Consider the following 13718-nt stretch of genomic DNA (forward strand, 5'->3'; position numbering starts at 1 on the left):
TAGCCCCCATCTTTCTCACTTATTGAAATGAATGCTAATTCCGCTGTAATGTTTTACATTTTACATAAAATGACCTTGACATTTATATAACAAGGCACTCTTCTTGAAGGTAAGAAAATGATAAGGCTTAATTCTTTCTAAAAAATATTGGTTATTTAGTCTATATTCAAGACAGCCCCCCCCCCCCTCAGAAGCGCGCAGCCAGGTAGAATTCGCAGATATAACATATACAACTTACAAGTAACGTTTTAAAAGTTTCATTCATAAAAAAAATTAGTTCCCCTTATGTCATCTGATAATTTGCTATCATTCATTCTTCCTTTGTCTGTAGAATTTATAATTATTTCATTTAAAAAATTATCTTGAGAAAATAAAGATTGTCAGCTGCATTTATTAGCATCTCGCATTTTCTTGTATATCTTTTACTTGCATATGGATAATGTCATTAAATAAAATAAAAGAAATCAAACTCTATTTCCATCTTTTTTAATTCATTCATAAATTCTTGGATCCGCTCGCAGCTGCGCGGTGGCCTCATCGTTACTGTAAACAATTCATTCATCACGCCGAAAATGTTCATGATTCCGCTAAACTTAGAAAGTTTACACAGGGTTTATCATCTCAAATCAAACATCAGACCTGTCCAATGCATGAATGCTCGAGTTAAAGAGGAAAATTCAGGAATTATTTTGCCTCCTCCATATTTTGCCGTGAACCTAGGAGACATTTTGTTATTAGGGTCTTACGTCTTCAGCGGAAGACCCTTCTATTATTCTTCGGTTTCTTTTTTACCTTTATTAAGGTCTTCCGTCTTCATTTCTCGAGAACGGCTCGGTCGATTTTCATGAAACTTTCAGGTCTTATAGAACATAAAAAAATCTAGATATATATTTTTTTATTTTGATGACGTCACTTCCGGTTCAGAGTTTTCTGCGATTTAGTGATTTTTAGAGGGTCACTTTGTCCGACAGTTTTCTCAAAAAGTACTCAACACAGAGGCTTGAAATTTTCAGTGATGCTAGAGCAACTTTTGGAGAAGTGCACTAAGTATATCACAACAACCGGAAGTACGAAGCGCCGTCGCTCGCTATGGTTCTAAAATTGTCCTATCAAGAATTTCAAAATTTTAAGCACATTTTCAACGATAACTTTTTACCTAGAAATATTTTGTTAAAGCATGTAGAACAAAAAAAGTGTAGAATTTCAAGATCTTTCAAATGATATCTCGAAAAAGGGCTGACCCCTAAAATCAGGGGCGTGAAGGGACCGAAAGTTTTTCCTTCATATCTCAAAAAGTATTGCGAATTTGTGATACGTCAAAGAAGCAAAGTTGTTCAAAATGACAAGCTTAATCTACTACAGTCGTCAAAATGCGTCCTGCGTCGTCACTTTCGGTCAAACCGGAAGTAGTCGGAAAACGCGTATTTTTGCCGTTTTTGACCAGTTTTTCGATAACATAAGTCTCTATCTGCATAAAATTTAATTTTCCGTCCGTCGTCGTCACTTCCGGTCAACCGGAAGTAACAGAAAATGGCTTATTTTTGCAATAATTAACATGGATTTAAAAGAATCAAACCATTTTTTGACGTTATTTCTCATTTTTGTTTTTAAAAAAAGCCACTTCCGGTCAAACATGACGGAAGACCTACTCGTTGCTTTGCAACGAGCTTTGCTCTAGTTATTATTATTATTATTATGGAAATTTTTACATAGTAAGTCTTAGAGAAATGATTATTTTGTAGAAAATAACACAGCCTGGTTTCTTCAAGAAATACTGGACTCTAAAACAGGTATGTATTATTTCTTGTTATAAATTTCGAGTAAATTCCCATATCTTCACATCTTTTTTTTTATAATTCTTCTTTTTTTTCTAGAACCTAACGCTCAGGAAGAAATAAGTGTCTTTGATTTTGGAGAAGATGAAGATCCCCCTATACCTCCAGTAAATAAATACCAAGAGTTTTTGATTATTTCATGTATAACATCTACTATTCATTGCAAACGCCATTCATTTATTTTAACATGCATTCTCTGTAAGCACCAAAAAATTTACTATAGGGATTGGAATTAAACGACATATCTCCGATTTTGATGAAATTTGCACCACCGGTGCACCTTGGTACAAAACCAGCAAATATGGTGTTAGAAGTTTCCCACGTGCACTCGGTTGCAATGGAGACGGATCCATTGAATTTGGCCATTTTTGACCAAACAAAAGCATGAAAATTGAGGAAATATAATTGCATTTTTTTCTTTATGTAGTGATCTCAAATATAAATCTTTGTATCATAAGAAAACATCAACTGTTAAAGAATACAGTGCATATAACCAGTTATTCCAGAATTGACCCCAATCTTAGAAAATAGTTCGGTAAAAAGCATAGTTTCTCAAAATGTGAAAAATGGACAATTTGGCATTTTTTGAGAAATTTAAGGCTAAATAAAAAAATTGTCTAAGGAAAATTTTCAACTCATATGCGTGTCGTCAAACGTCAGTATTAGTTGTGTCCCCTCATGAAAAAATTGGAGTGGGATCTCAATGCTATTTTTAGTAACATGTATCTAAAAATAGACATATTTCAGAAAAATCCAAAAAATGACATTTGGGCAGAGTTTTAGATGCCATTGCTAGGTAATTATGAAATGTACTGTAAACTCAGGTGATCTATTGCTATCCGTTTTCGTCCGTCGTCGTCCGTCGTGTGTTAACATTTGAACATTTTCAGCTTCTCTGCAACCACTAAACCAATTTCAACCAAATTTGGCACAAAGCATCTATGGGTGAAGGGGAAGAAAAATTGTGAATTTCATGATCCCTGCCCCCCTGGGGCCTAAGGGGTGGGGCCAAAACCACTAAAATTAGTGCAATCTTTAAAAATCTTCTGCTTTACTCATGGACATCAAGCAGTCAAACTTTTTGCATGATTGTAATCAGCATTGAGTCCTCTACCAAAATTGTGAAATTCATGGCCCTGGGGTCAGGGGTTCTAGTGCTTGGGCGGGGCTAAATAAGTTTATAGTGAAAATGCATTTTTTCTTTGGAAATCTTCTATTCTCCTAGGTATTAAATAAACCAACTAAGTACTTAGTTATGATGAGCATGAGTGCCTCTACGAAAAATTGTGAATTTTATGGCCCCAGGGTCAGGGATTCTGGTGTTGGGGGGTGCTCTATAGGTTATATAGTGAAAATACATGATTTCTTTGAAATGTTCTTCTCTGCCCCTGGGTATTAAATATTTTCACTAAGTGCATAGTTATGATGAGCATAAGTGCCTGTACCAAAATTGTGAATTTTATGGCCCCAGGGTCAAGGGTTCTGGTGTTGGGGGGTGCTCTATAGATTATATAGTGAAAATGCATGAATTCTTTGAAAATCTTCTACTCTGCTCTTAGGTATTAAATAAACAAACTAAGTGAATATTTATGATGAACAAGAGTACCTCAACCAAAATTGTGAATTTTATGGCCCACAGGTCAAGGGTTCTGGTGTTAGGGCAGGGCTCTTTTGATTATATAGTGAAAATACATGAATTCTTTGACAATCTTCTTCTCTGCTCCTAGGTATGAAATAAACTAACTAAGTGCATAGTTATGATGAAGTCATCATTATGTAAGTTCTATGGTCGATACAATAATCTTGTCAGCAAATACAATTTATTTTTAAGTCAAATGCTGACTGACGTTAAATAAATTCATACCAATATTTAGTTCATTATTTATACACTGAATTGACGACGGATTTTTCCGTCATTTCCCGATCATAACAAAGAGCACAATGCGAGTGTGACCGGTCGGCAGGGGATGCTCACTCCTCAATGGTACCTGATCCTACCTCCAATATTTTGTAAGTCCATGTTTAAAATAAAACTAAAATTTCTGTAAAATTGTTTCAAAATGCTACTCCTCCTACAGTTTTGATCTGATTACAGTATAACTTGGCACACAAGTAGACTACACTAAGATACATAATTCTGTGGGCTAATTGTATTCGGCGCGTCGGCATGCCCGCGCGTCCATCTCATCCCAATATCACACAAGTATTTTCCCCCTGCTTTAAAACACTCAAATGACAGCGATTTTATTTATAATTTAAGCATTATCGGCTATATTCAAGTCGACACCCCGAGCCCGATTGTATTTTTTTTTTGGTTAGGTGGATCCAGAAAATTTTCTTTAGGAAGTGGTGGCTCAAATCGGAAGGGGAAAAGGATTTGAGACATAGCTTTAGTAATTTTACTATGTCACTATGTACCTATGTAATTTAAAAAAAATTAGATTTTTCCAGGGATCCGGATCCCCCTTGATCCATGCATGTCTAACCACGATTTGTGCAAGTGTGATCCGAAATTTACTGCATTTTTTTTTAGTTGACCTATTCTCTCTTTTCTCTCTCTCTGTAAATACATATTATATATTTATAGTTATATCTCCAATCTTTAACTAAAGCATTAAAAAAACATTTACTGCTTTTGTTTTTATAAATCAACTTTATGCATAACACATAGGCATCGGAATCTGGGAGGGGGGGGTTATAAAGATGGACATATAGGTATTCAACATTGGGACGTAGGTTCATTTCATCAGGCAAGGCAGTGTAGTCCTAGAAGAAGGGTAAGTGGTAGTGTAAGTGGTAATGTTTGAAAGAAAAAATTGGTACTAAAAGAAATCCCCCCCCCTTCACGAAAAAGGATTTTTTTGTTTGGACAATAGACATATTGTACGTTTTAATAATTTTTTTTTTTTGGGGGGGGGGGGGGTGCTTGCTTAGATTTTTCTGGTTCTAATTTTTTTTCTTTCACTTAACCCCCCCCCCTTTCAATTTGCTTCCAAAAAAAAAACGGAAAATTAAAAATTGCCAAAACTGGGTGGGTGGGGGTGGGAGGGGGGGGGGGGGGGGTAGGTAAGTAGCAAACTTTTCTCAGGTCAACTTCCTTTCACGTCCACCTTTTACCTATATTTCCTTGCTATAAATGTACGGTGATAATAAGTGGGGGCCAACCTTATTTTCAATGGACAATTTCTATAGTAAAGGTAATGTTGGAAAAAAAGGGGGGCTACTGTTGCCACATGCTGACTTTTAAAAATAATACTACTAAAGATTTACTTGTCTTTATTAGAGGATAGGGAGTAACTTTAGTTACAGAAATGGGTTTGCTATTAATAGCCCTTTTAAACAAACTTAAGTCAGAAAAATACTTTAAAATTTATTGAAAATAATAGAACAGAGGAAAAGTCTTACTTTTTTTGGCATATCATTCTAAGGTTATGGTGATCAAAACAACCTTACCTTTTGACTCTGTAGAATCTTTTTTCATTAATTCTCACATCTTTCTTATGAAGCATAAATGAACATAATTTGAAAAATTGTGAACAAAGTATCAAACATTAAATTTTATATTGAAAATTGTCAAAACCAACTCCTATCGGTACTTTCAGAACTTTGATTAATATAGGAATATCGAGTGAAATATCGAGCCCGATGCTGACAAATATTGTATAAGCGATAAATTTTATATACAAAATCTGTTGCGCGAGCGCGCCGACGCACCGAATACAATTAGCCATTCTGTGTATCGGTTTTTGATTTCGATGAATGGTGTTGCCGTTGTTACTAAAAATAGAAATTTCTGTGAAATTCTTTCAAAATGCTACTCTTCCTACAATTTTGGTCTGATTTCAGTATAACTTGGCACACAAGTAGACTACACTAATATACATAATTCTGTGTATCTGTTTTTGACAGGCACGTAGTATCAGGGGCCATTATTTCTCTCGACATGACCTTTACTATAGAAAATGTATACTGAAAGGAAGGTTGGCCCCCACATTTGAGCACAGTGTATTGTTGTAAAGAAAATTGACCCCCCCCCCCCCCCCCACAAAAAAAAGTTTGAACCGAAAGAAAGTTGGTCTTTAAAAAATTAAACCACTACCTTCCCCCCCTCCCCCTACGATATAAGATTTTCGATTTTGGGCAACTTTTAATTTTTTTTTTTAGCTCTACTGGTCAGAGACCAGAAGAGCTTATGCGATAGTAATGCGTCCGTCGTCCGTCCGTCTATTTGTCTGTCCGTTTGTCTGTCTGTCTGTAAACAATTTTTCAAAACGCTACTACTCCTACAGTTTTGGTCTGATTTCAGTATAACTTGGCATACAAGTAGACTACACTAAGATACATAATTCTGTGTATCGGTTTTTGATTTCGATGAACGGTGTTGCCGTGGTTACTAAAAATAGCAATGTCTGTGAAACTGTTTCAAAATGCTACTCCTCATACAGTTTTGGTCTGATTTCAGCATAAGTTGGCAAACAAGTAGAATACACCAAGATACATAATTCTGTATATCGGTTTTTGATTTTGATGAACGGTGTTGCCGTGGTTTCTAAAAATAGAAATGTCTAAAATTGTTTCAAAATGCTACTCCTCCTACTGTTTTGGTCTGATTTCAGTATAACTTGGCACGCAAGTAAACAACAAAAGTAACAATAAAGTGACTTTATCAACGATCATTATTCTATTTAATGCTGTTAATAAAGTTTCAAATCCCAGCTGCTTAAGTACTTTCTCTTTCTTTGCTGTAAGTTCAAACCAGTAGAGCTTCAGTCTCTGAAGATTGGTTTCTTGAGGAATCATCTTGCAACTCTTCTACATGGTTTTCATTTCGTGTTAAGGTGTCCGGTAAATGTTGATGGACTACATTTTGGCTGTTCAAGAAAGTTTCAGCTGGAGAATCTTCCATTGTTACACTTACACCTGTAACTTCAAACTTCATACTCCTTGCACCAAATTACAATAGTAATGATATAAATGTTCCAAATTCTGTAACTGCATCAGTAAACTCTTCCCATGTTCATCTACTAAACCAAAGCTATTTTTGCATGAGAATCAAACAGATAGAAACTATGGTTAAACTTCATAACCATAAAGGTTTTATCAATGGCACAAATGAAACAACCATCAGAGTCTACAAGTGCTTCTTGTATTGCAAGATCTAGGGGCAGACAAGTATCAAAAGCACTGAAATCGATGGTCCCAGTAGTGTCTATTGTTGCTGTGATCGAGTCTTTTTTTCTAACGTGCATCATTTTTCCTGATATTTCAATCATTTCTGGCAGATCTGACGATAACAGCAATTTGTTTGTTCCATGAACCCAAGTATAAATCTCATTTCCTTCAATTAAGACATTGTCAAGATATGCCTGATCCCATTAATCTACATCTTTCAATTTGCTGTCAGCTATTGCTGACAAAAAATTAGCAACACATTGCTTTCCGCTATCCTTTCCAAACCTGGAATCTCCTTGATGAAAACTACCTTGAACTACTGCCAGTTTTATTTCTTTTCCTGATTTGACTTGGTTTTCTTTTTTATCAACCTTGCGAATCTTAGATGGTGAAGATTTTGCAGTTTTGCTAAAGATTTCTTTCTCTTGTTGGTTTCTCTTCAACATATTTGTTTCATTTCTATTTGTTTTATTTTCTATTTGATTTGGACATTTTATAGAGGTGAGGCTCTCAGGACATTTTATAGTGGTGTTGCTCTCTGCTGAACAGTTTAAAGAGATGTTGCTCTCTGCTGAACAGTTTAAAGAGATGTTGCTCTCTGCTGAACCGTTTAAAGAGATGTTGCTCTCTGCTGAACAGTTAAAAGAGATGTTGCTCTCTGCTGAACAGTTAAAAGAGATGTTGCTTTCTGCTGGACAGTTTAAAGAGATGTTGTTCTCTGCTGTACAGTTTAAAGAGATGTTGCTCTCTGCTGTACAGTTTAAAGAGATGTTGCTCTCTGCTGTATAGTTTAAAGAGATGTTGATCTAGGATATAACGGAAAAAATCCGTGGTCAATGCAGTGTATAATTAATGGACTAACAATTAGTATGTAAAACGTCAGTCAATATTTGACTCAATGATAAATTGTATTTGCTGACAAGGTCATTGTATCGACCATAGAATTTACGGAATGTAATGCAACAGATAATGAAAATTATTCAATGACCACATTAAATAAACAACCTTATGATTTACATGTGCATAAATAATACACAATTAATAAACAAATACAAGGGGAATTAGTTTGAATAATAACAATTAAGATTATACACCTGGAAAAGGTACACAGTATTCCCCATTTGTACATTTTGGGCCATTTTCACCGCATCCAAACATGTCACAACCAGCGCGAATACCTGACAGTGTTAACGTGACGTCACAATGAGGCTGCACCGACGTTAGTAACAAGAGGTCCATGGGCCTCATAGGTCACCTGAGTATCATGCAACAACTTTCCAGTGATTGAATTTGGTTCAAATTTTAAATTGTTTTTCATTCACTACTGTCAGTATCTTAGTGAGGAGTAACGAAAGAGGCTTGGTTGAACATTTACTTGAACCTGTAATGTATCTTTGTTTGTAAGGATTCTTATTAAATTTCGGAATTCAATATATATTAGGTAGTTCAAATTCAATATAATATCATTTAATTTCTATAAAATACTTGATTCTGATTGGTTTAAAAATTCTTTTGATACCTGCATCAATAAAATCTAGAGTTCGCTTGCACTAAGCAGCCGGAACTATTTTTGCCGTCTCTACATGTATATTTTCCGCTTCCAAGTTACTTCTTGGAGGCATAATTAAATACTTTTACTTTAACAAATATTTTCCTGAATTTCGGAACCTGTCCGTTACGTCCCCAACTTATTTACTACTTTCGTTTCTTTTTGAATTATCCCCCTTTGCTAAAATCGTCTGCATAACAACAGGGCAGTTTTAGGAAAGAAATCGTGTAATCGGCATATTTTTCTTAAAATGTTTGACTTTGGGATGTCTGGTATGAAACAATAGAACTCTGAAAAAATGTTTTATTATGCTACCAAAGCGAGGAAAACGTAGATCTGTTTAAAAATCCTGGGAAACGAATGGTCGAGAAAAAAAAACACTGCATGAATGAGGACGGAATTCTTTTAATCTGGAACAGTCGACAGCAGACTTTTTCAGGTTTAACAGCATTCACATGTTGTGATACTTATTCATATATTCGGTTTGAAATTCAGATGGAAAGATGCGCAAATGAAATCCAAAATTTCTGTGACCGATAGGCTATTTGAATGGCTTTCCTTTATATTTACAACCTAAGATAACTGACCGGGAAATATATACCCAGAGGGATAACAAAACAGGTAAGTTTTTGTGTTAAAGGACTGTAATTTATTTCCAAGAATGTTGGTAGTCATATGACAACCTATTTGAGAACGTTTTTTTTTTCGTTAGCATGGTTAGAGCCATTTTGAAATTTCAGCAACATAAACGTTATGGTGATATGTATTCGTGCGCACTGTTTTCGAAGCGTCAAATTTAATAGAAAAGTGAAAGAAACTTTCATTTTATTGATTTAAAATCATAATTAAATGATAAGAATTGAATGTAATGTTTCTTTCTTTGATCGATGTATCAAAGAAAAAATTTGGACGGAAAACTTTTTCATCAATGCGCTACGCGCATTGATGAAGTTTTCCGTCCAAATTTTTTCTTTGATACATCGATCAAAGAAAAAAATATTACATTCATTTCTTAAATAATATTAAAAGTATTCAAAATTGACAGGTGGTTTTGAAAAAAAAATTCCTTAGAAAGAGAAGTATGAGTATAAGTTGGATTACCACTTGTAGAATTAAATCCAAGTTCTTCTAGAATATATAATTTATTTAATGAGCCTTACAAACAAAGACAATGTTGCTTTCTGCTCTGTCGGCAGGATCCATACGTACTGATCGTGTAATTCATCTAATTCTTTTTTTTCACTTCTGGTTTATTGAACACGGAAGGATATATGGTTTTCATTTTGTCCCTCAATCTTTTGATACGTGACTTTAACATGGATCTTATACATTTAATCCATTCTGACAAGGTGTCAACATCTTTTTCACATCTATCCCATCGCCTGGCGTAATTCTCAACAAAATCCATATTTATGAACTTCCGACGCCATTTGAAGGATCTGGGTTAGAATGAGATGAGGAATGAGATGCTAGCATAAAATAACTGCATCAAGTACGAAAGCGTATTCAAGACGCAACATTTTTTTTTTCAATTTATTATAACAAATTGATAATTTTTTATAAGAAATATTAATTTGTTTTAACAAATTACTATTTGTTATATCAGATTATTTATTTGTTACATCAAATAATTATTTTGTTTTAACAAATTAGTCATTTGTTTTAACAAATTAGTCATTTGTTTTAACAAATTAGTCATTTGTTTTAACAAATTAGTCATTTGTTTTAACAAATTAATAATTAGATATAGAAAGTTAGTAATTTTATAAAACAAACTAGAATTGTTCAATAGGGACAAATACCCCCCCCCCCCCCCCTCGCTGGGTCTTTCTGAGAAGGTGCGAATTCAACAATACTTTAGGGATCTAGAGGTGTTTACAATTCACTTACAAAATTTTCAGTCTGTGAAAAATAATTGCTCATCATGTTTCTCAATGAATGAAACAAAGGTGTAACCAATTGAAACAACAGCAGGCACTCTAACCACTGCACCAGGCAGGCGACTGAGAGGGAGAGAGCGAGGTGTAGAATGAACAGAACACAACAATAACTATATTAAAACATTTTGTTGAATGTCTTAAACAAGATAATATTTTTCCAAGCAAACAAATTGCATACTAAAGAGCAAACAGAGTCAGAAGGGGGCAATGTTTCATTAAAGCTACGTGTATTAAGTTTGTGACCAAGGAGTTTGATGCAATGTATCATAATATTGATGTTTAACAGTAAAAACTCTGGGCTGCTAAAAGAAAGATATTAGTCAAAAGCTCTGCAGATCGCCGTGTGCATCTTATTGAATACGAATTCAATATTTTTTAAAAAATTCTTATCTTATGTAGATTCCATAATTCTGTATACACGTCAGATTTCAAAAATATGTAATTTGTTATAATAGATAATTAATGTAGAAAATCAAATTATTAATTTGTTATAAAAAAATTATAATAACACATTATTGTTTTTTTTTAAATTAGGCCTACTAATCTATTATAACAAATAATAATTTTGTTATAACAGATAATTATTTTTTTTTCAAAAGATTATTAATTTTTTATAACAAATCATTAACATGTTATAACATTTTATTTATCTGTCATATCAAATTAATAATTTGTTAAAACAACTTAAAAATTAGTAAAAGCAAGTTTATAATATGTATAAACAAGTTAATACTTTGTGAAAACAAATTAATAATTTGCTACAACAAGTCAATAATCTGTTAAAACAAGTTAGTAATTTGTTAATAAAAGATACTGATGTGGCCCTTACATGTATACACATCCGTAATCAAAAGTAACCAAATGGACTGGTAAATGATGAATTACAGTAGACCAACTTTTTTCTATGTGGAAGATATGTCGGTGAGTTTCAGTAAATTCTTATTTATTTATTTATTTATTTGCTGTGAAGTATTGAAAACTTCATATTTGATACTGAGTAATTAAGTATAACATTTCCGTAATCACATAAATTAGTAGTTTTGAACAGATCTCAACTTGATGAATTAGAAATTAAAGTATAATTGTGAATAAATTTCATAGCTGGTCAACAATACTGTTTTATATGGTAACATTTATGGAATCAATTTCTTTCCGTTTCATATGAATGCCCCCCCCCCCCCCCCAAAAAAAATATTGTAACATGTACTTTTAAAAACGTTTTTTAAGTATTTTAAAAATTTTTATTACCTATTGATAACGTCTTATGTGCTACAGTTTATGTTTTATTGACTTGTAGATCAGGTTTACTAAACTCCAGAGGGACAAGAGCACAGAGGAAAAAGTTCGTGAATCATTATGTAAAACAAATCCCTCTGCTTCTTAAAGACGTTATGCTAGGGTGACCAAGCGCAGAAAATCTCTATTGCTCATCCAAATTTTCTCTGGCACATTGATGGTCATATGAAATTAATCACGTATACTTGTGTAAAAAAATCTTTTTAAAAAGTTAATTTTTCCCCCTCTCCGAAAGAGCCAAGGGTTTTCTGATATGCTACTCTCCTCATTAGCCCCTAGTGTTAAAGAAGTTTGATTTAAACGTTAGATTTTTTCAAGAAAAAATCTTGTTCAAAATTACGCGGTTTGAGTAATGTTTTGTTATGCGCTCCGTCAAACGCATCAAACTCTACTGCCAAGGAAATGGCTTTATCTAAAGTCGAGGGGTGTGCAAACTGCACATAATTCTTTAATTCTATGTCACCGAGACCACTGATATATTGGTCAATAACTAAATTTTCGCGACTTTACATTGGTATGCTAGGAAACGCACGATTTGCCATACGATTAAGCGCATACCCATAATCCGAGACGGGAGTCTTTTTCGAGCCCTAAATTCGCATCTATGTGCGGTTTCTCGTTCAGAGGGACAAAACCATTGTGCTAGAGAAAATTTAAGACACGAATAATTTGATAATTCTTCCGGTGCTAATTCACTAAGTATTCGCTGTGCGGTGCCACGAAGCGACATGGCTAACTGTATGGCCTTCTCGTCATCTGACCATTGATTCCACAAAGCAACCTGTTCAAAATGTGTTAAATAGTCTGGCCACTCTACATTTTCCCCATCGAACTTATCAGGTTCTTTTGTTTTCTAACAACATTGAATGAATTTTCAGTGGGAATTTCTGGGCATTGGACTTTGTGTTCAAAACAAGGGGTTGAATGTATTGGTGTATGAATTGATTGTACACCGGAAGCTTCCACATTCCTTGGGAAACCCCTATTGATCATGTGACTAAAAGTTGTCGGTTCACTGTGGAACAAACCACGCTGTTTAAGTGTTGATGGGGAAAGATACGTTGTGTTTTGGCAGGGATATTGTTTTTCTGTGGTGTATAGGTCTGAAAGACCTGCGAATTCTCATCATTCTCGCACAATTTCTCTCAGAGCAAATTCTCTTTGTTTAGGGCTTTGCATTGATCTGCAAATTGAAATTCTAAGGAGGGATCACCCTGTGTCATACAAAATCGTTTTTTTTGCTGACTGAAATTGATGATGATTTTGACTTTCTTGTGAGGATAGACCTCCGCGTTTGTTATTTTGTGTATTCATGGGGAATTCAACTGCGTCATGAAACTGATCTTGATTATTCAATTCGGAGGAACAAGTACAAGGTAAAACAATTCTCTCATTCATGTTATTCTCTGACAAATCTGACCCTGACACAATATGATTATGGTTCACATTTTGTGTTTGATTACTCTCAAAAATAGTACATGTGGGGCAAGGCGAAAATAAATTTCGCAAACTTGTACTGAGACTTTCAAATAAACGTGAGGCCATTGCTGTATGGAAAATTACACCAGGCCTAATAAAAGTAACGGAAATAATGAACAATGTCAACAAAACAAGAACATGATCTGATCATAGTATCCCGCGGACGAAGCCCCCAAAATTTTTGTAACAATGGTCTGTAATAAAGTCCACTTAAAATGATCCCGGATTATCACGAGATATTAGATCTAGATCGTACAATAAAGAACATCAACAATTATTCAGATATGATAGATGACTTTGATTTATTTAATAAATAGTATTTGATTAATCAACAAATAATAAAACAATTCAAGTAAACAATGAAATGCAAGGGAAATTTAGTCAAGTATTTACCTTTATAGATAGATTCAGCACTTCAGCAATCGGCATTGACCGAATAATATTACG

This window comes from Saccostrea cucullata, unplaced genomic scaffold (assembly GCF_032062105.1).
Source record: "Saccostrea cucullata isolate Sc308-1 unplaced genomic scaffold, CSIRO_AGI_Scuc_v1 ctg4353, whole genome shotgun sequence".
In the NCBI taxonomy this organism is placed as follows: domain Eukaryota; kingdom Metazoa; phylum Mollusca; class Bivalvia; order Ostreida; family Ostreidae; genus Saccostrea; species Saccostrea cuccullata.